The following is a 27,247-nucleotide window of genomic DNA, read 5'->3' on the forward strand; positions in this document are numbered from 1 at the left end:
TACAATAAAGAATGTGACAAAAAGAAGAGTCATTGCCCTTCTGATTAGGAGTTCTGTGTTCTAGGCAAGACAAGTTCTAAGTTGTCAACCTCAAATAGACAACTGTCACTTCTCTAAAGCTTCTACAGCCTAGAAACAACGCCATACCCATATGAGCCAGATTCCTCTTTTCCAGGACACACTGGGCAAAAAGCACATAGGGGACATCAGAATGACATCTGGTTATCCTGAACCCAAACTGACATTTTGTTCTACAAAAATAAGTAAGAGAACCCCCCCAAAAAATATACATAATTTGTATTTCATATGAAAATAGTATAAAAAGTAAGTATTAACCTGTTATCATAAAGTTTTATTTTTATAGAAAAAGCAAAATTGACTTGATTGTAGACTAAGTACTCAATTCAGATAGCCATCAGTGTCAGGCAAAAATCTAGCCAGCTGGTTCACATTGCCAGCTGAAGACAACACTACTGACCTGAATTACAGGCATCATGCCTATGACAATTATCATTTACTGAGTATCTATGTATTTGTAATACTTTCAAAATCTCTCCAAGGTAGCTGTTATCCTCGCTTTATAGGTAGGAAAACAGGAAAAGAACAGTCGTTAAGTAATTTGCCCAAGGGCACACAGTGTTAGTGTTTAGCTGAAGCAACACTCAAAACCAACTCAACCATACCCCAAAGATCCTTCTATCCATTCCACTATGGAATAATGCTTCTCAAAGGAAATAAATACAGTAATTATATCTAACACTTATTGAGTGCATTTTACATTCCATCTCATTTAACCCTTATAATATAAGATAAAGTTTACATTAATCTATTTTTATAAATGAAGAAGCAACTGAATGCTATATGATTAAAGGTCACAAGACTAGTATAGCAGTTTGATCAGAGAGGCCATATGCTTAACCACTACATACACACACTTGCTGCCACTCATTAAGCTCATTATGTAGCAGGCACTATGCTACATACACACACTTCTTTCTCACGTAATCCCTCCAAGAACTAAACAAATTCTAAATTTTTAAAAGTTCAGCAACCATTATTCCTCAACTAAAACAGACTTTTATTTTGCCATTTCAATGACTTGTCAATGACTTTTTAAGATGGTAAGTTTAAGAGAAAAAGTAGCCTAAATCCAGAAGATAAATTTACAGAGTCCTCAAAACCTTAAAAATAAATTTTTACTATGTGGCCACACTTTTATCAATTGCATTATCTTTCTTCATCCTCAACTACAAACACATTCTAAGTCTGCCTTTCCTTTAATAAACATATAGTCAGAAGCTAACAGTTACCATTAGCATTTACCATTTTACTATTTGTCAGTTGCTTTGCAAAGTTTATACTTGTTAATTAATTTTTGTTAATTGGGATTAAAAAAGAATTAGGTAACTCACGTAGGAACCACACAACCAATAAGCAATGGAAATGAGACGCAAACCCAGGACTACTCCAAAGTACCGTACTCAAAGTATGCCATGCCTTAAAATCAAGGGACTTTATCATAACAGACGTAACTAGACTGGAAAAAGGGGGGAGGGGAGCAGAGCTCCTATATTTAAGAGTAGGAAAAACCTTTGAAATCAGAAGTTAGTCATTCCATCTTTGAATTATTTGAGAAACACTTAAGCAATCAATTGGTTAACAGCAAAAAAACAAAAAAATACCAGTACAGTGGACAAAAACTAAAAGTTTCTACAAATGGCCATGTTTTTTCAACTTTGAGAAAAAGAGTGAGACTATATCATTAAATTCTGAAAACAATACCCAAAAACAGAAAAATTAAATACTTGTCCAAAAGGTGTCAATTTCTTTTTAACGTACATGACATAGATTTATTACTTCAAACACTTACTAGAAGTCTACTACATACTTAACACTACAAACTGGGAATTTAGAGATGAGTCAGATCTGTAGGCTGTTTTAGGCCCTCGTACCTACACAATGCAGAGGGTCCCTGCAGCTTCTCCCATTGCCCACATTAGCTTCTCTAATTGCCACATTAGACAGAGCAAACCATTTATCCAAGCCAGTTACTGAACTAGACACAAAATCAAAATGAGAATATTTCAAAACACAGGAATTAAAGGAACAACACGTTCTGCGTAACCAGTTCACAAATGGCAGCATTCATCTAGAGGAGTCTGAACAGCTCCTCTGGCTCCTTAAGTCACATCTAAGTCACAAAACATGCAGCTTCTATGTAACCTTAACAGAAAACAAAATCAGTCTTATCTGAATTCAAATACTCATAGCTTTCGAAACTTCAGTCAAAAGAATAACAATTTTCAACTTTGTACTGAAACATAAGATGGAACAAAGATGTAAAAGAAAATATAAAATACTTTAGGTTAGGTGGAAAAGTGATCTAATCAGTTCCCAAGTCTGACTATTGTTACTTTTTAAAGCCACAATCACAACTTCAAATATAAAAAAGCGCTCTGTCTAAAAGCAAGTACAACTGTACGAAATGTTCAGTCTAATTCTGTCAATTAATAAGTTACAAGTTGGTATATATCCTCCAACATGACAGTCTCACTTACTTCATTAAGCTGGGAAGATAAATTCTGGTTATCCTGAGGCGTTCTTACTTTACTAACATTGTTGAGACATTTGAATTCAGTTTAACCAAAGGTACTATCTCCTAATCTAGTTAAGTTAGAGCTGAGACAATAGTGAAAAAAACAAGTATTTTTACCACAAAAAAAAAAAAACCAGTATAGGTTATAAATACAAATAAAAATGGACTGTTCCTAAAAGGTATGAATAGGTTAAGATAGTAAACCTACAGCCATAAACATAGTAATGCTAGTTTATACAAGCAACCCCTTCTTGATTCCCAAAGTTTACACTTGGGAGTTAAATCATTGTGAACCAATACCCAAGCACAGAGTGACAAGTCAAAGGGTTTCTCCCCCCAACTTAAACTCCCCAGCTTTTCTGTTTAACACACAGCTAAATATTATTTGTTGTGCTTTTTTCTAAAGGTAAAAAAATGAGGCAGGAATTCTCTCCGGCTTCTGAAGAAAGGAATTCAGATAAAACCTCACATATCTGATACCAAAATCACCTCCTCTAAACCAAGTTCTACAAATGGGAAATTGTTTCCAAGAAAATCAACAAAGAAACCAGAGTAGTTAAGTTTACATCTGAACTTTACTTTTTTTCCCCAAATATCAGCAAGTAACTTTCCTCCCACTAGTCAAAGCCCATCATGGCACCTTAAATTCTCTGTCCCTGACTTTATGTTTTATTTATGTATGTCACTGAAGTAATTTGTACCAAATATGCTAAATATCATTAGCCTTTCATAATACCCCTAGCACACAACTTCAATATCACCTGATGTTATGACAAGCTAGAAAATGAAAGTTTAAAAAAATGAAAGGATGGGGCCTTTTACAATTTGTCATAGTCTTGTCAAAATATGCCAAACTTCTGTAAGCCAAGAACATATTTCCATGTTTTCTATCAGGAGAATAAACAGTTGGAGAAACACAGAAATGAAACTCATATTTGATGCATCCAGAAATAAAACTCAAATACTACATTGAAGTAAATTCTAATCCTATTATGCTTTAGACATAGCTTCCTAGTAACTACACATTGTACTTTGGGAGTAAAAAGTTCTCAATATTTTCCTTGCTTCACAAAAGTACAACAGTATCCCAAACCCCAGGTCACAAAGGGATGTATTTTTAAATGGTGTGGAAGGATCACATGTGCTCTAATAACAATAGGAAAAGGAGCAGCCAGAGAGCAAGGCTATCTGGGCAGTGAGGATATCCAAGAGCGTCACAGGAGACCAAGGCTGGGCTCTATGAAAATATCTCCATTTAAATGCAATGAAAGGCATTTTTCAGCAGCCTAAATCCTACCTTCTAGTACCTATCTCTTCACTTTCTGGCTTCTAACCAGTAACACATAGAAACCCCTGCAGAACTGCTCTCTTCAGTTCAGTTTCATTATGAAGTATTTTCTACCTTTCAAATGCCAAAATTTCAGATTAGTATATTTCATAATACAAAGTAACTTCTGCAAAATAAATTCTTTAAATAAAATTTCTTAACTAGTGAAAGAAAGAGAAAAAGAGAGGGGAGGGGAAGGAAGAAAAGGAGGGAGAGAAAGTGGGAAAGGTTTAATGCAGATTATTCAGGAAACTAAGCAAAGCCGTATCTTAAATGGCTTTCTTCATGTACATTTTTGAAACCAAATCAGTAAACAGTAAGTGGTCTGAAAAAAGCTCCAGAGTTTTTTACCCAAAGAACAACATAATTAAGTACCTAGAATCTCAGCCCTTCTTGCAATTTCTAACATCAAACAGACTGTATACAACTAGACCTGTCTTTTAACCTTACTTCATTCCATAGACTAAGAGACCCTTTATTCTGTTACACACACTCAAATCTTAATGAAGTACTTCAGAATCTCCCTTAATCTGAGTATCTGAGTAAAGGAATGTACAGCAAGAGGCCAGTCAACAAATATTTACTAAACAATAATTATGTGCAAGGCATCCACAGAAAGTTTAAGGCAGGTCAGTGCTCTCTGGGTGTGTTGCAACACAATGATATAAACAACACCTTTCCTTCAAAATATCAACACATTATCTCAAATTAAAGCTCCTATTTCAAATGACACAAGACACTTAAGAGAAACAAGTGTTCACTAATACATGGTTGACCCATAAGCTCCCTTCCCCCAAAATATGGAGAATATTATTGAGATTTCATTCTGACAAGAAGATGAAGACCTAAACCTGGTGGTCTGTGTAATATTCACACAGTCAAGTTTGCAATATAAGGGCACATCAGCACAAAAGTAATTGTAGCCTTTGCTTTCTTGAAATGAGCAGATCAAAGAAGCAACATTAATTTGAAGGCATTCATGTCTTCTATTAACGGTACAATTTAGAATGCAGCAGGCATCACATATTATGTGTTTAATGTGGCAGTTGTCATTTTAAAAGATTTAAACATTTAAGGTCTAGTTTGTTGAAAGTTACAACTCACAAATAACAGTTATTTTACTACTATTATTTACTAAATACTTACTATGAACCAAACAGTATTTTAGTTATTATCATTTCTGTTCACAACAATCACTGAACTAATTGTATTCCCACCTTACAGATGAAAGAACACATTCAAAAGATCAAATAATTTTTTCTAGTTAATAGGCTAATTAAATACAGAGTCCAGATTCAGAGCAACCAAATCCATCTCACTTGGTAGCAGTCTCCTAGAACAACTGCCCGTAAGTCGGGTGCCCAGTAGTGGTCAGGGAAGGGACCAGGTTAAATGGTTTAAAACATGCCTGCCCAGTTCCCTGACCAGTTTCCATCTGAAGGGACTGCAGCTATGGCAGGTGTCATGATTCATCGCACCTGCTCTTCTGTCTTCTTACTTCTGCATGTGGGGGCTTTCACTTCTTGCTAGGAAGAACCCAACACTGGAATCCTTACCCCATTTCCCAATCCACCCTTACTAGTACTAAAGCTCAACACTTTATTTTGTCCCACATTTGGCTCCTTATTTCTGTTCTCAATTAGTTAATAACCTGGAAAGGTGGAGAACTGACTTCATTAGACCCTCCTGAAACTCCAACGGACGTGTAGCACAGTCAGAGAAGTAGAGGAAGTCAGAGATCAAGCAGCTGTCATTAATGAAACACACTAACAACATCAAAAGAACCATAGGGACAGGTATTATCATTTACAAAGTAAGTCAGTAACATAAATCCTCTTGAAGTTTAACTATAAAATTTCAAAGATAATCTATTTTTGAATATGCACTTAATCTATGAGATCTTCATACCATGTGATGTAATACTCTGACCACTTTGAAAAAAGAAAAAAACTGAAGTCAATGTCGCCATCTTTGCTGCTGCTATGAAACTGGACTCTATCAATGCACTCAGTTCTACATTCAAATCCGAAACTTTATAATCTGGCCCATCTTTCCCTTGATATAAGTGCCTTCCTAGACTTTTGCTTACTTTGATGAGCCAAATCTGATCCTTTCCCTCTGTACTGAATGCTCCTGACTTGGCTATTCTCTGTTAGTCCAGGAACTTCCCTGGTTATGCCCCAAGCATCTTCTAGTATTGTTCTCTGCTCACTGGCTGATAAAGACCTGCAGAGCACTAAGCAAGCTGATCATGGCATACTACACAATTATAAGAGCAGAGCAAAGCCAAGGAGAGAGAAAGCAACAAGAAAGTGGGAGGGAAAGGAGGAGGAAGAATGCGATGCTCCATGATCTGATTGACCAATCTGTTTTCTCTCTGCCAGTATACATATATCCCCAGGAACAAACTGAGCCATGAAGGAACAGTAAGACAACGAAGGTGAATCTCTTCTTTCCCCCCAGTTTTCCAAAATTAATAGACCAGCAGGAAATTTTTTTTCCTTTCTGGTAATAAATATTGCTATACTTATATAATCAGTATGTAACATAATGTAACATTCACATGAATTATTAAGATAAAACAGAACTTAAGAAAATTTCAAGCTGCTCTAAGGTATATTCTGAACTTCTGGCAGGTAGTCATACTTTCCTGACTTTGAGGTTCATTGCAAGTAGCTTAAAAAGCCCTATTTTACACAAATTTGGGAGGGTAAAATCCCAAGTTGGATTTGTCTAATTAGCAAATCTGAAAACTTTCTCCAACCTTTCCAGAAAAGTCTAACACTACCTCTACAGTGCTTCTACAACATTTCACGTTAATTTATATTCCTACTTAGCATTTATCATACCACATAATTATTTGTGTCTATCTCATTAATTACAACTAATTCCTCCCATATAGCAATTAAACATCTATTCACCTTTTATTTTCAACTCCTAGGAAAGCATTAGGAACACTGTACACCACCTGACAATATCACACTTGTTGAATGAATGAATAGGTTAAATGTACACATTTCAAAGATCAAAATAATTTCTAACAAGAGCATGTGAACACAGTGAATTTTTAATATGTTAATTACATTAGACAAGCCATACAAATACAAAACCCAAATTCACTTTACAACTATAATGGGATTTGAAAGGCTAATTCACTCAATCAAGAAACCACATTCCATAGACTTAATATAAAGACAAAAGCTGAACACTTACTGCACACCGTTCTCTTATATAATCTTATATAAGGTTTACTCTTTCAAATCAGAGAATTTCTGGTCATGAAAAAAGAAAACTATGATTAAAAAGGAAAACTTTTACAAATGATGCCTGCCATTCCGTTTATCCCAGTACATCTTATTAAGGGCAACTGATCTTGAGACATAACAAATCAGAGTTGCAGTATATTATTTTAGCTTTAATTAACCATGCTCTACTTCTAGTTCTATACTTTAAACCTATTTGGTTCTCTAGAGGGCAAGTATAGCTACGTTACACAGAGTCACAAAGAAAACCTTAATTACCTCAGTGGGAAAAAAGGCTACAATGCCTATATGATCTTCGTACCTTTTCAAAACTTTCCACAAGATGATCAGAATTCTCAAGATAGTGTCAATGAAAAATGAATGAAAAGACTACTTTTAAAAGGATAAGCAACATTGTCTCCCATGTTTTAAAAAGGACTCATTTATTTCAGCATACATTTTGCATATTCTCTCAATATTATCTGAAAATTTTTATGTCCTACATTTTATTAAATATGATGCATACCTGAATGTTCACATTTCCATTTAAAAATAGACCACAGGCTACCAATAAGGTGACTAGTGGCATTTCATTAATGCCTCCACAGTACCAACACATTGTATTCAATTAATAAACATGTGACTAATTTTTTTTTTTTAACACCAGCCCAGTCTAGATCATTTATTAGATTTCCTAGAGCATCGCTCAGTGCCTATCAAGTAGCAGGTACATAATCATTTCTAAAATTGCAAACCATTAAATAGTATGTATGTATTTTATTCATTCATTGATGCATTCACTCAATAAGTGTTTATTAAATACCTACAAAGGATTGGGTTATGTACTGAATATTGAGAATACATTGATGATCAAAATAAACACTGACCTGGGGGCTTACAGTTGAGTGGGAGACTGGAGAAGGAACTTAATCAAATAATTCCAACAATACAGTCACCAACTTGATAAGGTATAAAGTAATCTAGAGTGTCAGGGAATGTGTTTCTAAGAAAGTGACATTTAAACTAAATGTCTTTAAGCTCTAAAGACTGCAGAGTTGTGAGATGTTCAATAAATTCTTACCAGCATTGATGGATGGCCTCTGCTAGCTGACCCAGTGAAGGGACTGATACGGAATTTCTGGGAAAGAGGAAGCAAGGGCTGTACCAGATGCAGGAACATGTGACTAATTAAGTCAACAAATATTTAAACTTCCTACATCCAGACACTGCTCTAAGCAAAAGCTATTATTGATAAACGTAACAGATATGGCCCTTGCCTTCAGGCAGCCTTCAGTTTTGTGAAAAGGCAGAAATTCAACAAATAAACACACAAATACACACTCATCAAATGTGGAAGTAGAATGAAGGAAAACATATTGGTGGGGGTGGGTAACCTGCTTTAGATTAGAACATTAAAAGAAGGTTAAGGATGTCTCTCTAAGAATAGAACATTTGATATAAGATTCTCCATTCAAAGATTTGAAGAAATGATCATTCCAGGTTATGGGAACAGCATGTGGAGATTCCAAACGCAAGTTTCAGAAACTGAAAAGAGCATAACTTGATCACAGAAAATCAGAAGAAGAGTAGATTTCTTAGAAACTGACAAGGGGCGAGATCATACACACTTCTGTACCACATTTAAAATTTAAAATTTTATTCTAAGTGCACTGAAGAAATCAAAATGAAGCATTAGTGGTGAGGTATATGCAAGAAAGATCAATATACAGAATGCCAGAAGGCTTTAGCCCTACATCAAAAGCTTGGTAAATAAACATACACATAGATTTCAAGTTAACATGTTAAAATAACATGTACTTGTGCTATATTTTCATGATTCCCTACTTTAAATAACTCTTTAAATTACCTATCATCTATCAGGCATGATTTCACTCTCTCCCCTTTCCCTTTGTAAGTCCATACAAGCAGAGATTCAGTTGAGAGGTAAAGTGGTCAAATACACATATAAATAAAAGTACATGGATATGCAAAAAGACCACAAATAACAAATGTTGGCTATGATGTGGAGAAAAGGAAATTCTTGAACACTGCTGGTGGGAATGTAAATTGGTGCAGTCACTGCAAAAAACAGTATCCAGCAATTCTACTACCAGGTACATATCTGAAAAAAATTAAAACATTAATTCAAAAAGATTTATGTACCCCAGCGTTCACAGCAACATTATTTACAGTAGCCAAGATATGGAAGTAATCTAAGTGCTCATCAAACAGATGAATGGATAAAGAAGATATGATGTGGGTGTGTGTGTGTGTGTGGGTGTGTGCGCACATACACACATACACAATGAAATACCACTCAGTCACAAAAAAGAATGAAATTTTGCCATGTGTAACAACATGGATGGACTTAGAGGATATTAGATTCAGTGAAATAAATCAGAGAAAGACAAACATATACGGTACCACTTATATGTGGAATTGTAAAAATAAAACAAACCAGTTAATTTACAAAAAAAAAAAAACCCAGATATAAAGAACAAACTAGTGATTACTAATAGGGAGAGGGAAGGGGTAAGGGTAAGATAGGGGAAAGGTATTATTAAGTACAAACTACTATGTATAAAGTAAATAAGGTACAAGGATATATTGCACAGCACAGGGACTAAGCTGAATAGTTCTGCAGGTTGTGGTAGAATGGGAATAGGGCTCTATGCAGAAGATACAAATATTCTGAAACTTTAAATTTTAACCATATGCATTCCTTATTTTTTAAATCAAAACACTGGCTGTAATTATTACATTTCTCACTTAGAAAGCCATTTAAAATGATACAACGGCTTGCAAAAACATTACCAAGTCTTTCAGAAATTACTTTTGCTTAATTTTTAATGAAATGAAGAAGTGAGTATTAGCCCTTATTTTGTTATTTTGATTAACTATCCTTACATCTTCATCTATTTGAAACTCAACTATGTAGAAATCTACCTGGGAGTTTCTACCTACAATACCTAATACACTATTCGATAAACATCTTTCATTGTCCAATGAAACATCTTTCATCTCTACCAAAATAAGTTTGAGTATTAGTGTCACAAAAAAAATCTAGAAGTCAACATTTAACTGTATTCGAATTTTCTTAATTTTAACCAAATTTTAAAGTAAAGGTACACAACAATCCAGTGATCTACCTGCAAAAAGCTGTCCCAGATGTATACGAAAATACAATTACAAGAACACACATACTAGATCTGCTTTCAAGGTGGGTGAGGTATCTAAACATCTAACAATAAGGAAACAGTTCCATAAGGTATTAAGCTGCCACAGAATTGTCACAGTAAGATATCCAAAATGTACTAAGTTTTATTGTAAGCTCATTTCTTTTTTTAAATGTGTATATTTAGTAAACACTGTATGAGAAGTAGACTTTCACTTTTTATTTATACTCTTAAATATGTTACAATGATCACATACTATCCAGGATTTTAAAATAAAGGTGAATTTTTTCAGTAAATAATTATTTGAATGTACAATTTTATATTTACTTAAATAAAACCAAAAAATAATTTTAATTATAAGTAAAACCTAAAAGAAAGAAAACTTTGTCACCTTTTAAAGTACTTTAGTTCAATAATCCTCAAAGCAAGCTGCGTACAATTTTCTGCATCTCAACTGGGGTATTTACTTACTGAATAGTCCCTAACTAGTGGACTCTGAAGTAAGATCTGAAAATTATAAGGCATCTCAAGATAGCCTTACATTTCCCAGATCCTGGCATCAGAAACAGCAGGATGGCAGGCAGCACTGACCAATCCCTCCTGATTCGTCCTATCCCTACAATCACATTCCAGTGGAGCCTATGAACCCTAAGAGGCCTAGGATGGTTGCCCCCATACAGCAAACATGAATATGAGCTGGGAAGGGTTGCCACCGCAGCTCCACCCCAACCTTGATGAACTGTGGGATCACCTTCCACACCACATGGTTGAGCATCTTTTTAAATAAGGTGGATATTCTTGGCATACAAGTGCCAAAATCAAGAACTGAACACCTTGACTACCACAAATTGAAGAAAGAAATAAAGAGCAGTAGGTCTTCCCTAAAAGGAAGCCCTGAGGCGAGTACAAAGAGATTAACACTGCAGAGCTTCATGAAACTTCTCTACAAGAGACCATAGACAAGAACAGCTGCCAGAAGGCTTCAGATTTTAAAATATTTTTTAATATGGAACACCTCAAGCCAATCTGCTCAGCCTTGACCTGCTATTAACCGTTAACAGTAGTTACATTTGGAAAGAGAAGAGGAAGTAGGGGGTGGGGGGTGTTACATACAGGGGAGCTTTCATTTTTACTACATATATTTGTGTATTTACGGGATATTTTACCAAGAGAATACGGTCATGTGGTACCAATGTGATTTTTAAAATTCAATAGAGACTGAAAGTATAAATATCCCTAAAAAAATCACATACAAATTAGTGTGAATAAGTTTAGCAGAAGCTTTCTGGAGGGAATACAGTAAAGAGCAGAGACTGATAATGACTGTATGAAATGATAGAAAAATAAATACCAAGTACTAACATTTGTTAAGCACTTACTACAGGTCAGGCCCTTATATGTATCAATTCATTTAACATTCACACATTATTAACCCCTCTTTTAGCAAGAAGGAACCTGAAGAACAAAGAATTTATGTATGCAACCTTCCCAAAGTCACACAGTTATTAAATGATGGAGAGAGGATTCTAACAGTCAACCTGATTCTAAGGGGCTCATTTTTAATCACTAAAACCCAATGTCCCTCACATTACCTCTAAGAGGAGAAAAGAAAAAGATATCAAAATTATAGCATAAGAAAATGAACAATCCGATTTAAAAAATGGGCAAAACACCTGAACAGATACTTCCCCAAAGATATACAGGGAGCAAATAAGCATATGAAAAGATGCTCCACATCATAAGTCACCAGGGAAATGCAAATTTAAACAATGAGATACAATCCAGAATACTGACAACACCAAATGATGACAAGGACGTGGAGCAACAAAAACCTCTCATTCCTCATGGGAATGCAAAATGATACAGCCACTTTGGAAGACAATTTGGTGATTTCTAACAAAACTAAATATACTTTTACCATATGATCCTTGGTATTTACCCAAAGGAGTTGAAAATTTATGTCCATACAAAACCTGCACATGTCCATTTACAACAGCTTTATTCATAACTGTCAAAACGTGGAAGCAACCAAGATGTCCTTGAGTAGGTGAGTGGATAAATAATAAACAATCCAGACAATGGAGTATTATTCAGTGCTAAAAAGAAGTGAGCTATCAAGACATGAAAACACATGGAAGTACTTTAAATTCATAATATTAAGTGAAAGAAGCCAATCTGAAAAAGCTACATATTGTATGATTCCAACTATGTAACATCCTAGAAAGCACAAAATTATGGAAGCAGTAGAAAGATCTGCGGTTGCCAGGGGTCAGGGCGGGGGGGTGGGGTGGGGATGAAAAGGCAGAGCACAGAGGATTTTTAGGGCAGTAAAACTATTTTGTATGATACTGTAATGGTGAATACATGTCCATATACATTTCTCCCAACTCATAAAACATACAAAACTAAGAGTGGATTTCAATGTACATCATGGACTTTGGTGATTATGATGTGTCACTGTAGGTTCATCAACTGTAACAAACGTACTACTTTGATGCCCGATGTTGATAGTGGAGGAGGTTGTGCATGTGGGGGAGGGGGCAGGGGTATAAGGAAACAGTACCTTCTGCTCAATTTTGCTGTGAAACTAAACCTTCTCTGAAAAAAAACAGTCTACTCAAAACAATTTTTTTTAAATAAAAATAATAGCATTATGGGGTTAAAAGCAAGAAAATGAAACAGGGCTGCTTGTATAACTTGAAAGCCATGTTGCCGCTTCCTTCCCAAGGTTTGCTTATATTCCGAATGTATAGATAACCATAGCCTTTTCTGGCCACGTCTGTTTAGGAACTTGAAATTCCTGAGAATGCCAGGTTGGGAGTGGGGGTGTTTGCTTCTCCAGGATCAACAGATTCAAATTCACCAACTGACCACTACTAACCTAATAAACAGTTTTCTACACATCTTTGGTATTCTTGCTGCCCCACCAAATTTTAATTCCTATGACAAACAGTTTTTTCCTTCACCCTCTGCCATTGTAGCTGGCTTCTATGAAATCCTTCTTTATAAAAATTTCCACTCAAAAAGATTCTTTTCTCTTCCTTTTAACACCTCTCCCTTTGGCATTTTACAGGCAGTAAGACTGAGGAAAGGACCAAACCAAAAGAAAAATAGAAGACAAAGGATATATATCACCTATCACTTAACCCAAGTTCCAATAAGTCACTACAAGAATACTTCCACTTACATCCCAAGGGCCTAAACTTCATTATTTGACCATTCTAGCTTTCGAGAAAGGCTGGGGAATGTAGTCTTTAATATGGATGACCTTGAGCTCAACTTAAAATGCTATTACTTCAAAAGAAAAGGCAGGTGTTGAGGGACAACAGCAGGTTCTGCCACACTCATTCTTATGTCCTCTCCACAACAGCTGACACGTACGTAGCTGGCACTCAATAAGTATTTTATCATTCAATTCAACTGAAAAAAAGCAAACATTTCTTTTTTTTTTTTTAAATATGGAATGCTTCACGAATTTGCATGTCATCCTTGCGCAGGGGCCATCTAATCTTCTCTGTATCGTTCCAATTTTAGTATATGTGCTGCCGAAGCGAGCACAAAAGCAAACATTTCTTGAGAGCCTCCTGTATCAAGTTCAAAGTCCTCTGTTTCAAGAGTCCTTCATAAGCTAATAGTATCCTCCTTATACAATCTTATTTATTAATATTTAAGGGGTAATTTAGTGTGCTCCATAAAAGAGCAGACCTTAGAACCCAGCTGCCCGAGTTTAATTCCCAATTCTGCACCTTACTGACAGTGTGATCTCAGATGAGTAACACAATTTCTCTGTGTCTCAGGTTTCTCACGTGTAAAATAATGAAAATAATAATAATTATATTGACTTTCTACAGTTATAAGCAGAGTAAATGAATGAATACATGTAGTGCACTTAGATCATTAACTGCAACATAGAAGACACTCAATAAATGGCCAGCTACTGTAACTGCTCAGCATTATCAGTCAACTAATCGTACCACAGTCTTTATATTATCCTCTAGACTTTATCAGATCCCAGAATATGGTGATCATTTTTACTTTTGTTCTACCTTTTGAATTCAAGGCAACTGTTTCAATATTTTGATCTCGAGATATACAGTTTTCCTGTTTATACTATTTGGCCCCAACAATAAAGCCTTTCTATTTCCTCCTCTTTATCTGATGCCCACAAGCCTCATCTCAAATCTCACCTCCCCCACGAAATCTTCACTGTTTATCTTACTAATTCTGGTTAAATAGTATGCATTGGAGGAGACTTTCAAACACATATATTCAGTTCTTTCCCCCTAGGATGAGTGGTAGGTAAAGGCAAATGGCCAGCTTCTCTTCATATACTTCAACATAAACAACATACTAAAATAGAGTGAATGCAGCAGCAAATATGAGAATGTCTGTCTTCTACTAAGGCAGACATTAAAGAGATGTGCAAAATGTAAAACCACACTCTCTTCTCACTAAATTGCTTTCTTTCAGAAACAGTTACTTTTCATTAAAAATACGTCATATATGTTGACATGCAGTGGGTTTATTATTATTACTTCTGATGAATGAGCATTTTAAGTTACCAATTTTAATTTCTAATAGAGTAAATATCCCCATATACATAGCCAACATCTTACCTTTAGTCACCCTATTCCCTTTACCCGAAGCCCTCTTCCTCACTCATCTAGCTATATCTAGATGCTACCAATCCTTCAAAACTCAGCTCAAATCACACGTCTTTCATCATCTCCTACCCCTCCTTCTGCAAATGATTTCTTCCTACTTGAATTGCCAATGCACTTTACCTGAATGTCTCTCAAGATTAACTTCTCTATATGATTTATCTTCCTTGAGGGCAGGTTAATATTTATCTTGTATCTCTAGCTCAGCTCACAGTGGGCATAAAACGAATGCTTTTGCAAAGAACACTTCAAAAACTTAACAACCAGTGACAAATTGTATCTCAAAGAACAAGAAACAAGAATATAAAAATAAATACAAACCGACTTTTAAAAACTAAGAATGGGTAGACAAATGTAACTGAAGATAGGAAGAGGACCTAAGATGACACTGGGTCCAACCTCCTTTTTTTTCATTACATATATTTTTTTTTTATTGTAGTATAGTCAGTTTACAATGTTGTGTCAATTTCTAAAGTAAAGCACAATGCTTCAATCATACATGAACATAAAGACATTCATTTTCATATTCTTTTTTACCATAAGTTACTACAAGATGTTGAATATAGTTCCCTGTGCTACACAATGAACTTGTTGTTTATCTATTCTATATCATTTAGCATCTGCAAATCTTTAATTCTCAATTTATCCCCACCCACCCCCCTCCACCCCTGGTAACCACAAGTTTGTTCTCTATGTCTGAGAGTCTGTTTCTGTTTTGTAAGTAAGTTCGTTTGTCTTTTTTTTTTTTTTAAGATTCCACATATAAGTGATATCATATGGTATTTTTCTTTCTCTTTCTGGATTATTTCATTTAGAATGATAATCTCAGGTCCACCCACGTTGCTGCAAATGGCATTATTTTATTATTTTTATGGCTGAGTAGTATTCCATTGTATAAATATACCACAACTTCTTTATCCAGTCATCTGTCAATGGACATTTAGGTTGTTTGGCTATTGTAAATAGTGCTCCTATGAACATTGGGTCCAACTTCTGTCTAGATTATCCCTTCAAAGTGCTTCTCCCAGAGTTCTTAGTTATTAAAAAGAAAAATAAATTTTAACTACCTAAGCAGAAGTGGAATTTATTAATAAGGTATCTCCAGAAAAGCAAGGAACTGGACTTATAAAAGGCCACACAGCCAAGACTATGCCCCAAAGCATGCCTCAACCTTTCCAGTGATGACACCACTGCTGCTGCTGGCATAGATGTCATAGCTTGCACAGCCCGTCCCACCAACAGTCTAAACATGGGGTGGATGCCACACTTAGAACACTGCCCCTGCTGCTTCTTAAGCTAAATGAGACTGTGGTTACTGCTAACACTCATCAGAATTGTGAGTATCATTCTTCTTTGTATTACTAGCTGTCAAATAGAGGAAAGGTGCTCAAATGTTGAAAAGCCAAAAATGAGAAATGCTCACTATTCCTAATAACCCTAACTGATGGCATTCAGGCAGCCATGTTACCTTAAATAGCAATTATTAAAACTACATGATACTTAAAAGTACTGTACCACAGATAACATTAATTGGTGACAAGGGAAAAAACTAACTGTCCAATAGAGCAATTAAATTTTTGTCACCACTTTACCCCAAGATCAATCTCAGTATCACTAAGAGTAGGAACACCAAATATGTGCCTCCAGATACAACGTATTATGACATACACAGCACCAACTATAAATACTGGCGCCCAAAATGTTTCTATTTTTAAAACCTTTAGATATAGCTTTCAGCTTATAGGAAATAGAGAACAATGAAATAAATCAGACAAATTCAAAACGTGGAGCATGTCACAGGACAACTGGCTAGGTGTCTGAATAGTCATGAGAAGAAAAAGGAAGAAGTGGAGAGATGTGCTGTAGATTAAAATAGACATAAGAAATTTACAACTAAATGCAATTGCACAGACCTCGATTAAATCTTGCTTTGAACAAACCAGCAGTATAAAATACACCTTTATGGGCTGGATTGTGCCCTGCCCTCCAAAAAATTCACATGTTGAAGCTCTAACCCCCAGTACCTCAGAATGTGGCTATATTTGGAGGTAGGGCTTTCAAAGAAGTAAGTTAAAATGAGGCCATTAGCATGGGCCCTAATTCACTCTGAATGGCACCCTTGTAAGAAGGAAATTTGGACAGAGACACCAGGGATGTGCACACACAGAGAAAAGACCACGTGAGGACACAGAGAGGACAGCCATGTCCAAGGTAAGATCCTTAGGAGAAATAAAATCTGCCAACACCTTGATCTTGGGTTTAGTCTCCAGAACTGTGAGAAAATAAGTATATGTCATTTAAGCCACCCAGGGTGTGGTATTTTGTTACAGCAGCCTGAGTAAACACAGATATTTCAGGTATAAATGGCAAATTTTTAATATGGGCTGGATTTTGGATGATATTAGGAAATTATTCATTTAGTTACGGGTTATACTGTGAGAATGTGATTATGGTTATGTAAGACAATGTTCTTACTTTTGAGAAATACATTCAAATATTTAGGGGTAAAAATAAATCAATTTCTGTAATCGGCAGTGCTACAACAAAAAAAGAGATGATGCAAAGATGGGAAACATAACTGCTGTTCAGTTTAAATTGTTATGTGGATATTAAGTAAACCATTTCCTCTCCTTATAAATTTGAAATTTTCCATAAGGAAATATTAAAAGAAAGCATACCTAGATGACACCATTTTAAAGAGAAGAATTGTTCATACAATGGAACAGAGATTCCAGAAATGAATGCTTACAACTAAAAACACTCAAATGAGGAAACAAAAGGAATACAGTAACAGAGAAAATTAATTAATCATTCCACAAATATTTGTTGAGTGTGTACTGTGTGCCAAGTACTGTGCATACAGAGGTGGACAAAAGAGACATGGTCCTGCCCTTAAGGGGCTTATAATCTACTAGGGGAAAGAGATGTAACAAAATAAATACAATAAGCATAAATAGACAGAAGAAAAATAAATATTAAATATGTAAGTCTTCAGAAAAAACACTTTTTTTAAATAAGTTCCTCTTCCGTCTCTAAAAGGGAGTTCCTCAGGACCTCTTCTACTCTATTCATTTAGTCTCAGTTAGCACATTTCAAACCCAGACATCTTTCTCAAGTTTTATAACCTTATGTTAAGTTGCCTACACACATCTACAATGTTTGCCTCACAGGTGTTAAACTCTGTTAAACCCTGAACTCATATTTTCTTTCTTCAAAACTCTGTTCCACCCCTACTCTCTCTTGGTAAAGCTGTCCAAGAATTATGACTCCTCCTCTCTCAGCCCTATATCAAATATATCACAAAGTCCTAATGATTTTACCTCACAAAAACTTGTATCTGCCCACTCCCCTCCAACTTCACTACTTCCACTTTGGTTCACTTACCTGGATTATTGTAATAATTCTCTAAATTATCTTCCTGACTCCAGCCTTACTTCTCTCCAAATTCATTCTGCATAACCAGGCCAAAATGATCTCTCTAGAACAAAGAACTGTTGTCATATTTCTCTTAGAATAAAGCCCAAACTTCTTAAATGATCTGTAAGACCCAGCATCATCTGGCCTGTGCTTATCTTTACAGCCTAATTTTTTACCATTTGCTCTCCCTCCTCCCTCTTACACACTGCTGTCCAATCCATACTGAACTTCCATTTCTTCCCTGCCTCATTCTTCCCTGCCTCTGGGCCTTCATATCTGCTCTCAAGCTCTAGCACTCCCACATCAATTACTCTGGCTAATTCCTACTCCTTCTTAGTTTGGACATAATCTGTCTCCTGGGTAAGGTGCCCCTCCTATGAGCCACTCCTGCAGCTCGCTCATATGGCTCTATCGTTGTACTTACCACAGAGCACAGTAAATGCTTACATCCCCATTAAACTATAAATTCCATGAGGGCAGGGTCTCTTTCTGTTCATCTAGTATATCAAAAGCCTTGACTGAATACATTAACTGTATCAGCTATGATTACTAAATTGATCTTCATCTTCATACGACTTATCTTCAGTTAGACCCCAAAATTTTGTATAATTTTTTTCAATCTAAAAAGTCCTGACATCTTATTCTGTGGGAAGATTACCTATTTTTAAGATTTAGAAAACTGTAGAAACTTCTTACAAGTGTCATTTTATTTTCACTTCAAATATGAAACTTACAAAACGTTTCAGTTTTCAAAGCAGAGCAGTTACAGTCCTGCTTCCCCTTTCCTCCTCACTCTAATTTCCATGACCTCTCAAACACTGTATTAATAAGTTTGCCATAGGGAAAGCACCTTCACAGATACACGTATAAAGATATTACACCACAGAAATGACATCATTTTTAAGACTAGAAAGCTGGTAGCTTTACAAATCAACCTTTTATCTAAGGTAAACAGGCAGCATTTAATACTATCATGCTTTTGTTAAATAATAATATTTCTAATTACTCTTGCCAAACATGAAGCATATTTCCTTCAAGCATCACCCAAAAACTAGTCCTGAAAAAAATTAGACCATAGGAGTAATTTTCCCAACTAAATAAACCTAGTTTGAAAAAAAAGTTAACTGAATTAAAAACAATAGTTAGAATTATTTGGGAAGCAGAGCGTCCCAAGATTTCTCAACAATATTCAACTATGACCAAAATGTGTTACACTTGGAGTTGTCAGATAAAACATGGAACACTCAGTTTAAACTTGAGTTTCAGAAAAACACTTTTTAGTATAAGTACATTCCAAATATTGTGTGTATTTTTCTTTGCTAAATCTGGCAACCCTATTTTTACTAACAAAATTAACACAGCTAGAAAATTTTAATTTTATTTATACTTTTTTCATTATAAAATTTACATAAATTTAGGAAAACAAAAAAATTTCCATAATCCTATCACCACTAACTCAATTAATATTTTAGTGTATTCCTGATCTTTTTCTTGGCTGTATTTCCTCTGCTATCAGCTGTCTGCTCATTTCCTTTACCTATTTCAAAAAATGTTTTTGTTCGTTATAATAATGAAGCTTTCCCAAGCTTTCATTTTTAGTGTAAAGAAATGCAACAGACTTCTGTATGTTAATCTTGTATCCTGCTACCTTCCTGAATTGGTTTCACATAATTTCTGTTTTGATGATCAAATTAATTAAGATAAGTTCTCTGGCGTATTCAAGTGCTAGGTTGAACTAATCTCTCTGGTATTTACTCTAAATACCAGGAAACTTCAGTCATTTCAACTTTTTGATTAATTTTAACTATGAGAGTTATGATTTATATAAAATGAACCCTAAGATAATATACGTATAAATGAGTTTACATTAAAAGTAATGTTTATGGTAATTTCTGGAAGGCAATGGAGATTGTAGATATAAACCAGTTTTTCTTTTGGTCCATGTGACTAGAATTTTAGACAGTTGGCAATTTCATTTTTGCTTAGGAAAACTTCATTATTACAATGAACAAAAACATTTTTTGAAATGAGTAAAGGAAATGAGCAGACAGCTGATAGCAGAGGAAATACAGCCTATAAGCAACTGTCAGAAGAATGTTAGATCTTCTCAGTAATCAAAGAAATGCTTATTAAAGCTAAATGGAATACTATTTTATACTATTTCAGACTTTTTGAAAGTAGTAATACATAATGCTGGTTAGATTATAGTAAAGCAAATATATTCAAAATATTGCTAGTGGACTGAAATTTGGCAAGATGTATCTCAAGGTTCATGATATTTCAGAAAGGAAAAGTTTTTTAAAAATCCCTTTAACAACCACATTAAAAAAAAATCTTATGAATAAACCTCACCAAGGAGGTGAAAGATTTATACGCTGAAAACTGTAAAACCTTGTTGAAGGAAACTGAAGACAACTCAAAGAAATGGAAAGATATCCCATGCTCTTGGACTGGAAGAATTAATATAGTTAAAATGGCAATACTACCCAAATCAATCTACAAATTTAATGTGATCCCTATCAAATTACCCAGGACATTTTTCACAGAACTAAAACAAAAAATCCCAAAATTCATATGGAACCACAAAAGACCCAGAACTGCTGAAGTAATTCTGAAGAAAAAGAACAAAGCTAGAGGCATAACTCTCCCAGACTTCAGACAATACTACAAAGATCCAGTAATCAAAATAGCATGGTACTGGCACAAAAACAGACATATGGATCAATGGAACAGGATAGAGAGCCCAGAAATAAACCCACACACCTACAGTCAATCAATCTTTGACAAAGGAGGCAAGAGTATACAATGGAGAAAAGACAGTCTCTTCAGCAAGTGGCACTGGGAAAGCTGAAGAGCCACAAGTAAATTAATGTAGAAAATTACCTCACACTATACACAAAAATAAATTCAAAATGGCTTAAAGACTTAAATATAAGAAATGACACCATAAGATTTCTAAAAGAGAACATAGGCAAAACATTCTCTGACATAAATCATACCAAGGTTTTCTTAGGGCAGTCTACTGAGGCAACAGAAATAAAAGTAAAATTAAACAAATAGGATCCAATTAAACTTGTAAGATTTTGCAGCCTACAGAATGGGAGAAATATTTGCAAATGATGCAACGGACAAGGGCTTAATTTCCAAAATACAAACAACTCATAAAACTCAATAACAAAAACAAACAACCTAATCAAAAAATAGGCAGAAGACCTAAATAGACATTTCTCCAAAGAAGACTTCCAGATGGCCAATAGGCACATGAAAAAATGCTCAAAATCACTAATTATTTGAGAAGTGCAAACTAAAATTACAATGAGGTATCACCTCACACCAGTCAGGATGGCCATCACCAAAAAGTCTACAAATAATAAATTCTGGAGAGGGTGTAGAGAAAAAGGAACCCTCCAACACTGCTGGTGGGAATATAAATTGGTGCAGCCACTATGGAAAACAGTATGGAGGTTCCTTGAAAAACTAAAAATACACTTACTATGTGAGACAGAAATCCCACTCCTGGGTATATACCCAGAGGAAACTCTAATTTGAAAAGATACATGCACCCCAATGTTCATAGCAGCACTATTTACAATAGCCAAGACATGGAAGCAACCTAAGTGTCCATCAATAGATGACTAAATAAAGAAGCTGTGGTATACTTATACAATAAATACTCTCAGCCATGAAAAAGAATGAAATAATGCCATTTGCAGCAATATGCATGGACCTAGAGATTATCATACCAAGTGAAGAAAGTCAGGGAAAGAGAACTATCATATGATACCACTTATATGTAGAATCTAAAAGCATACAAATGAACTTATTTACAAAACAGAAAGAGATTCAAAGACAAAGAAAACAAACCTATAGCTACCAAAGGGGAAAGAGCACGGAGGAATAAATTAGGAGTTTGGGATTAACATATACACACTATTATATACAAAACAGATAAACAAGAAAAACCTATTGTATAGCACAGGGAACCATATTCAACATCTTCTAATAAACTATAAAGGAAAAAAATCTGAAAAAGTATATATACATATACATATAAGTTAATCATTTTACTATACACCAAAAACTAACAACACTTTCCATCAACTGCACTTCAATTAAAAACAAGAAATCACTTTGCAGATCTAACCTCTTTAATAATCTAGATACACCAAGGAACCTCATTCTGCAATCAGAGTTAACTCTCCAGTGCTGTCAGTAGTCCTGTAAATATAAACATGTACCCCCGGTTTCAACAGAGGACAGAGTAAGAAACTAATTAAATAGCTCAGTACAAATTCATCAACACCATTAGAAAGAACTAAAAGCTTACGTGAAGCTTATAGCAGCCTTTGGGATTTCAGAAATAACCTAACTCAGTCTCTTTCCTTTCCCGTCCCCCATCATTCTGCAAGGGAAGAAAACCAAGGCAAACTGAAGTGAAATAACTTTTAAGAAAGTTTTAAAGCTGTTTAGGGGGAAGAATATTTGCTTCATTCTACAATGACAAAATTTTATTGAGCGCTTTATTCAACACTCTAGAGATAACAGAAGTGAAAAACCAGTTAAGTCCTTGCTTACACGCTACTGGGGGACAGGAAGAAAGGAGTAAATACAGGAAGGAAGGAAGGAAGTTTCTGTGACAGAGGTAACTATTTTGAATTAAACTACATATGACAACGTGGCAGCGCAAACCTAGAGGATCAAGGACCACTTCAGATTAGGTGGTTTGGGAAAGATTCAGAGAAAAATGTTTAACATTTTTAGGGAAAAAAGCTGAGATCTGAATGACAAGGAGAAGTCAGCAACAGGAAAATCTAAGGAGGGAGCATTCTGATTAGAGGTTCTCTTTTATCCAAGTGTACAGCAAGGGGTGAAAGGGAGGGTGGCAAAACTTCTTTTGATCAAAACGTATTATCACTTAAGTATAAAAGATATTACAAACAGATTCAATGATAAATACAAAAAAACTAACTTGATTTTTTTTCAAATGATAACACAATTAAGATAAAATACTGTTAGTGGAAAGAGAAAGAAAAATACCATATGATATCACTCATATGTGGAATCTAAAAGAAAAAAAGAGGACATTAATGAATTCATCTACAAAACAGACTCACAGACATAGTAAACAATCTTATGGTTACCAGGGGAAAGGAGGTGGGAAGGGATAAATTTGGGAGTCTGAGATTTGCTAATGTTAGCCACTATATATAAAAATAGATTAAAAAAACAAATTTCTTCTGTACAGCATGGGAACTATATCCAGTATCTTGTAATAATCTTTAATGAAAAAGAATGAAAACAAATATATGTATGTATATGCATGACTAGGACATTGTGCTGTACACCAGAAATTGACACATTGTAACTGACTATATTTCAATTTAAAAAAAGGTAAAAAAACTGTCATAGGAAAACATCTAAATCATGATGATTTAATTTAATCTACTTTGAAAAGATACACAGGATAATTAACTAACTTGCCAATAATCGCATTTGAAGGTAACAAAGCAAAGACACTCAAAGATTTACAGACAATTTTTGAATCCTTAGAAGATATTAGTGAAGGAATCAGGACAAAATAATTCTATTACAGATTTTCAAGTAAGATGGAAAAATTAACATGAGTCAGAAACTTCAGTTTTCAACTTACCTGTTCATTTTTGACACGAGCATATACAACCGCCTACGACTTTTTTCCAGCAAAACAATTTATCTTAAACAAATGATGCTAGGGATACTGGATCAGAGAATAAGATGTTTTAGTCAGTAACTCTGCTCTTTTTAAAAATCAGTTATTTTTAATACATATATACATCACTTTCCCCACTATAGTCAGGTTCCTGAAATACATGGTTCATGCCTTATACTTCTTTACATCCTTCCACAGCACTAACATGATGCCTTGCAAAGAGATGTAATGAAATGGCAGATCCCAATAGGGGTAGCAGCAGTACAGATCTCAACAGCTTGTAGCACTAAAAGGGAAAAGAGGGGAAAAAATACTTCCTTCCTAGAAATGTCTTAGCACATTATCACAAAGGAACAATTGAACAGCCCCTAAGCCTTGAATAAACTGGACTCAGCTTGATGAAAAATCATTCTCTAATCAAGTAAGTAGTTTAGTATTATAAGCATTTTAATAACTAAAAAGTAAATAAAAATTTTAAAATTAAGTTCAAATCCACTCAACCGGTTTATTAAGTTTTAAGCCAGAATGTAGATGTTATGCCACATATGATCCAATCTGTTCCACTGTCAGTCTTCACATAAAGTCACAGGCCCTTCCCATCCATGCCTCCTACCTGAGGTCAAGAGCACTGGTGCAAAATCTCTACCTTCATTCCCCAGTCACCCGGTTCTTCCCTACACTATTTCTTGGTTTGCTGCTTTCAAATAAAGTCACTAATAAACAAAGAACACGGAGGATTCTGGCTAGGTAATAGGGCTGAGAATACCTACCATCCATGGAGCACCTTCTATACACCAGGCACCTATTTCTTGAATTTCACAAAGTCATGAGGTTCTATTACTCTCATTTTACAGATATGTAAATCCAGAAATAAGACTGCTTACCCAAAGCCACACAGCTAGTAAGTCTGTCAGATTCAGGGTTCTTTCCTTCCCAGGAAATAGACTAATAACAATCCTACCATTAAAAGGCCAAGATGACAGCAATAACAGGCAAGGTCAGAAAGCAGCAAATCCAGCAAAAGGAATGCTACAATCTTTTCCACTTTAAACCCACTGCCATCATAACAATTACAAGCTTGACAAGGGTTGAAGAGTTGTTTAGATTGCTAATCGAACTTGGAGACTACATAATTTACTGCCATCTAGTTCAAAGACTATATTGCTATATACTAGTTATTATTCACTTTAAGAGATTTTTCATTTAAGAAGTTTAATGACAGATCCAATTTAGCTCTAATATAGTTTACAAAATCACTTAAAAACTATTATTGAAAGTCCTACTAAAAAAAAAAAAAAGTCCTACTAAGTGCCAGGCACAACAAGAAAGAAAGGAAGAAGGGTGAAACATTTATGAGAACTTAACTACATGCCAGGAACTGTGTTATGTCTCCTCTACATTAACTTATTCAAGATAACTCTACGCAGGAAGATTATCCCCGTTTTGCAGATAACTTCCCCAATGCCACCCAGAGCCAAGATTCAAACCTAGGGGAGACCAATTTCAGAGCTCTAAACAAAACAGATTTTGCTCTTGAAAAGACTAAAGTCTAAAGCAGAAACAGACAAGCTACAATGCAATGCTACCGGTATCACAACAGGGAATAAAACGGGATGCTCTGAAAGCACGTATGAGATTTCTCACAGTCTACAGTCTCAGTGAAGGCTTTCAAGATGATAATATCTATGCTGAGACCACACCTATAAGCCATCCAGAACAGAAGGACAACCTGGTCCACATTTTCTGAAAATACCTGTTACCCAAATGGTCAAGAACCCTATCTCTGACATCTTATATAAGTAAATGATTTCTAGCCAATGTTATATAGCAAATACCATGCCGAACTATGTCTAGTACCCTGTAAAATCCGCAGTTCCATGTGTCATACATAAAAAGAAAATTAAATCTAAGGTTATTCAAAGCTCTTTGGCAATCAATCATTCTGGATAAACAATTTGATAATTGAACCAAGAGTGTAACCTCTGGTTTTCATATTATTTCATATAAAAAAAACTTTCTAAGATAAAACTTTAATGCCTTCATAAATGTTACTATACAGACCATATATTTAACTTTTTCTTATAAGAGAGAACATGACAAATTTTCATTATTATTCTATACCATTAGAAATACAATTGATACCCAAAGCTATTAGGTGTGCCAGGCTGTTTTCCTTTACTGTCTATGGTTTTTAGATTTGAGTTATATATATATACACATATATATAGTTCTCCTATTTCTTAACTGCTATCATGTCAGCAATCTGTCTTTATCAGTATGTATGTTTATGACAGCATTGTACCTCTAAATTATTCCTTCTTTTAATCTGCTACCTCAGAAACTATAAGCGTATGTAAAATAAAGGTAAGTTCTCAGTGAGAGCTTTATTTATAAGTTAATTACTTATAAAAGCTAATTACTTACAAAAATGACATCTACTCTGGGGTTTTGCAATATTTCAGAGATGAGGAGCTGCCACTGAGCCTACATAGGTAGAGTTACAATTTCAAAATTTTGTATCTCTGTGTAAGATGTCTCTTGCCTTCTTTAAACTCAAATCATATTCCAGGCAGCCTTACCTGAACCCCCAGATCAGTTACATAACCCTTTGACGCTTTCCTGTAAGACCTCTCCTAAGCTGCTCCATCCTTGCTACACTCCACTGTATTTATGTTTCTCCAATGACTGTCAGCTCCTTAACAGTCTCTTATCTCTGCTTCCCTAGCACTGAACCCATACCCTGCCTTATAAATGTTTGCTGAGCAAAACAATGTCAGAGAATGAAACCAACTGTTTTATAAAGGGCCATAAAACCATAACACTCCATACAATAAAAACAACCTTTCATATTCATAATGATATTAACTTTCTTCTGAAAATACACTTAGTAAATCTAAATTTAAGAGAAAATCACAAAGAAAGTGTTAAGTACAGCATGTGACAACATACTACAATGTTTTACCCACTGCACCCTCAAAAAAATCTGTTTATCTCAGGAGAGAAAAAAACCAAAATACATATCTGTATTTTTCCGAGGAGACCATATACGTCTGTTTATCCTAAAAGCAAAATAATTTACATTTAAAGGATGGTGATTGTTAATGATCCAAGCTAAAATTTAAAAAACGTTATTTGGAGT

At 35.0% G+C, this 27,247-nt stretch overlaps 1 protein-coding gene and 1 non-coding gene across 6 annotated transcripts in view; both read right to left on the reverse strand.

The window, feature by feature from the left end:
- RABGAP1L (RAB GTPase activating protein 1 like) overlaps positions 1 to 27,247 on the reverse strand; it is a 569,757-nt gene that overhangs the window by 533,736 nt on the left and 8,774 nt on the right. The window contains exon 1 of one of the 5 annotated variants that reach the window (XM_072946070.1): positions 18,387 to 18,482. The exons of the other annotated variants lie outside the window; for them this stretch is intronic. The gene's annotated coding sequence lies outside the window, so the exon portion shown is untranslated. Of the gene's footprint in view, positions 1 to 18,386; positions 18,483 to 27,247 lie in introns of those variants that run through there. 5 annotated transcript variants of the gene reach the window in all.
- Positions 13,794 to 13,899, reverse strand: LOC116284830 (U6 spliceosomal RNA). Its single transcript, XR_004194492.1, has one exon. It is a non-coding gene; the product is annotated as a U6 spliceosomal RNA (small nuclear RNA).

This window comes from Vicugna pacos, chromosome 21, assembly GCF_048564905.1.
Source record: "Vicugna pacos chromosome 21, VicPac4, whole genome shotgun sequence".
Lineage (NCBI taxonomy): Eukaryota > Metazoa > Chordata > Mammalia > Artiodactyla > Camelidae > Vicugna > Vicugna pacos.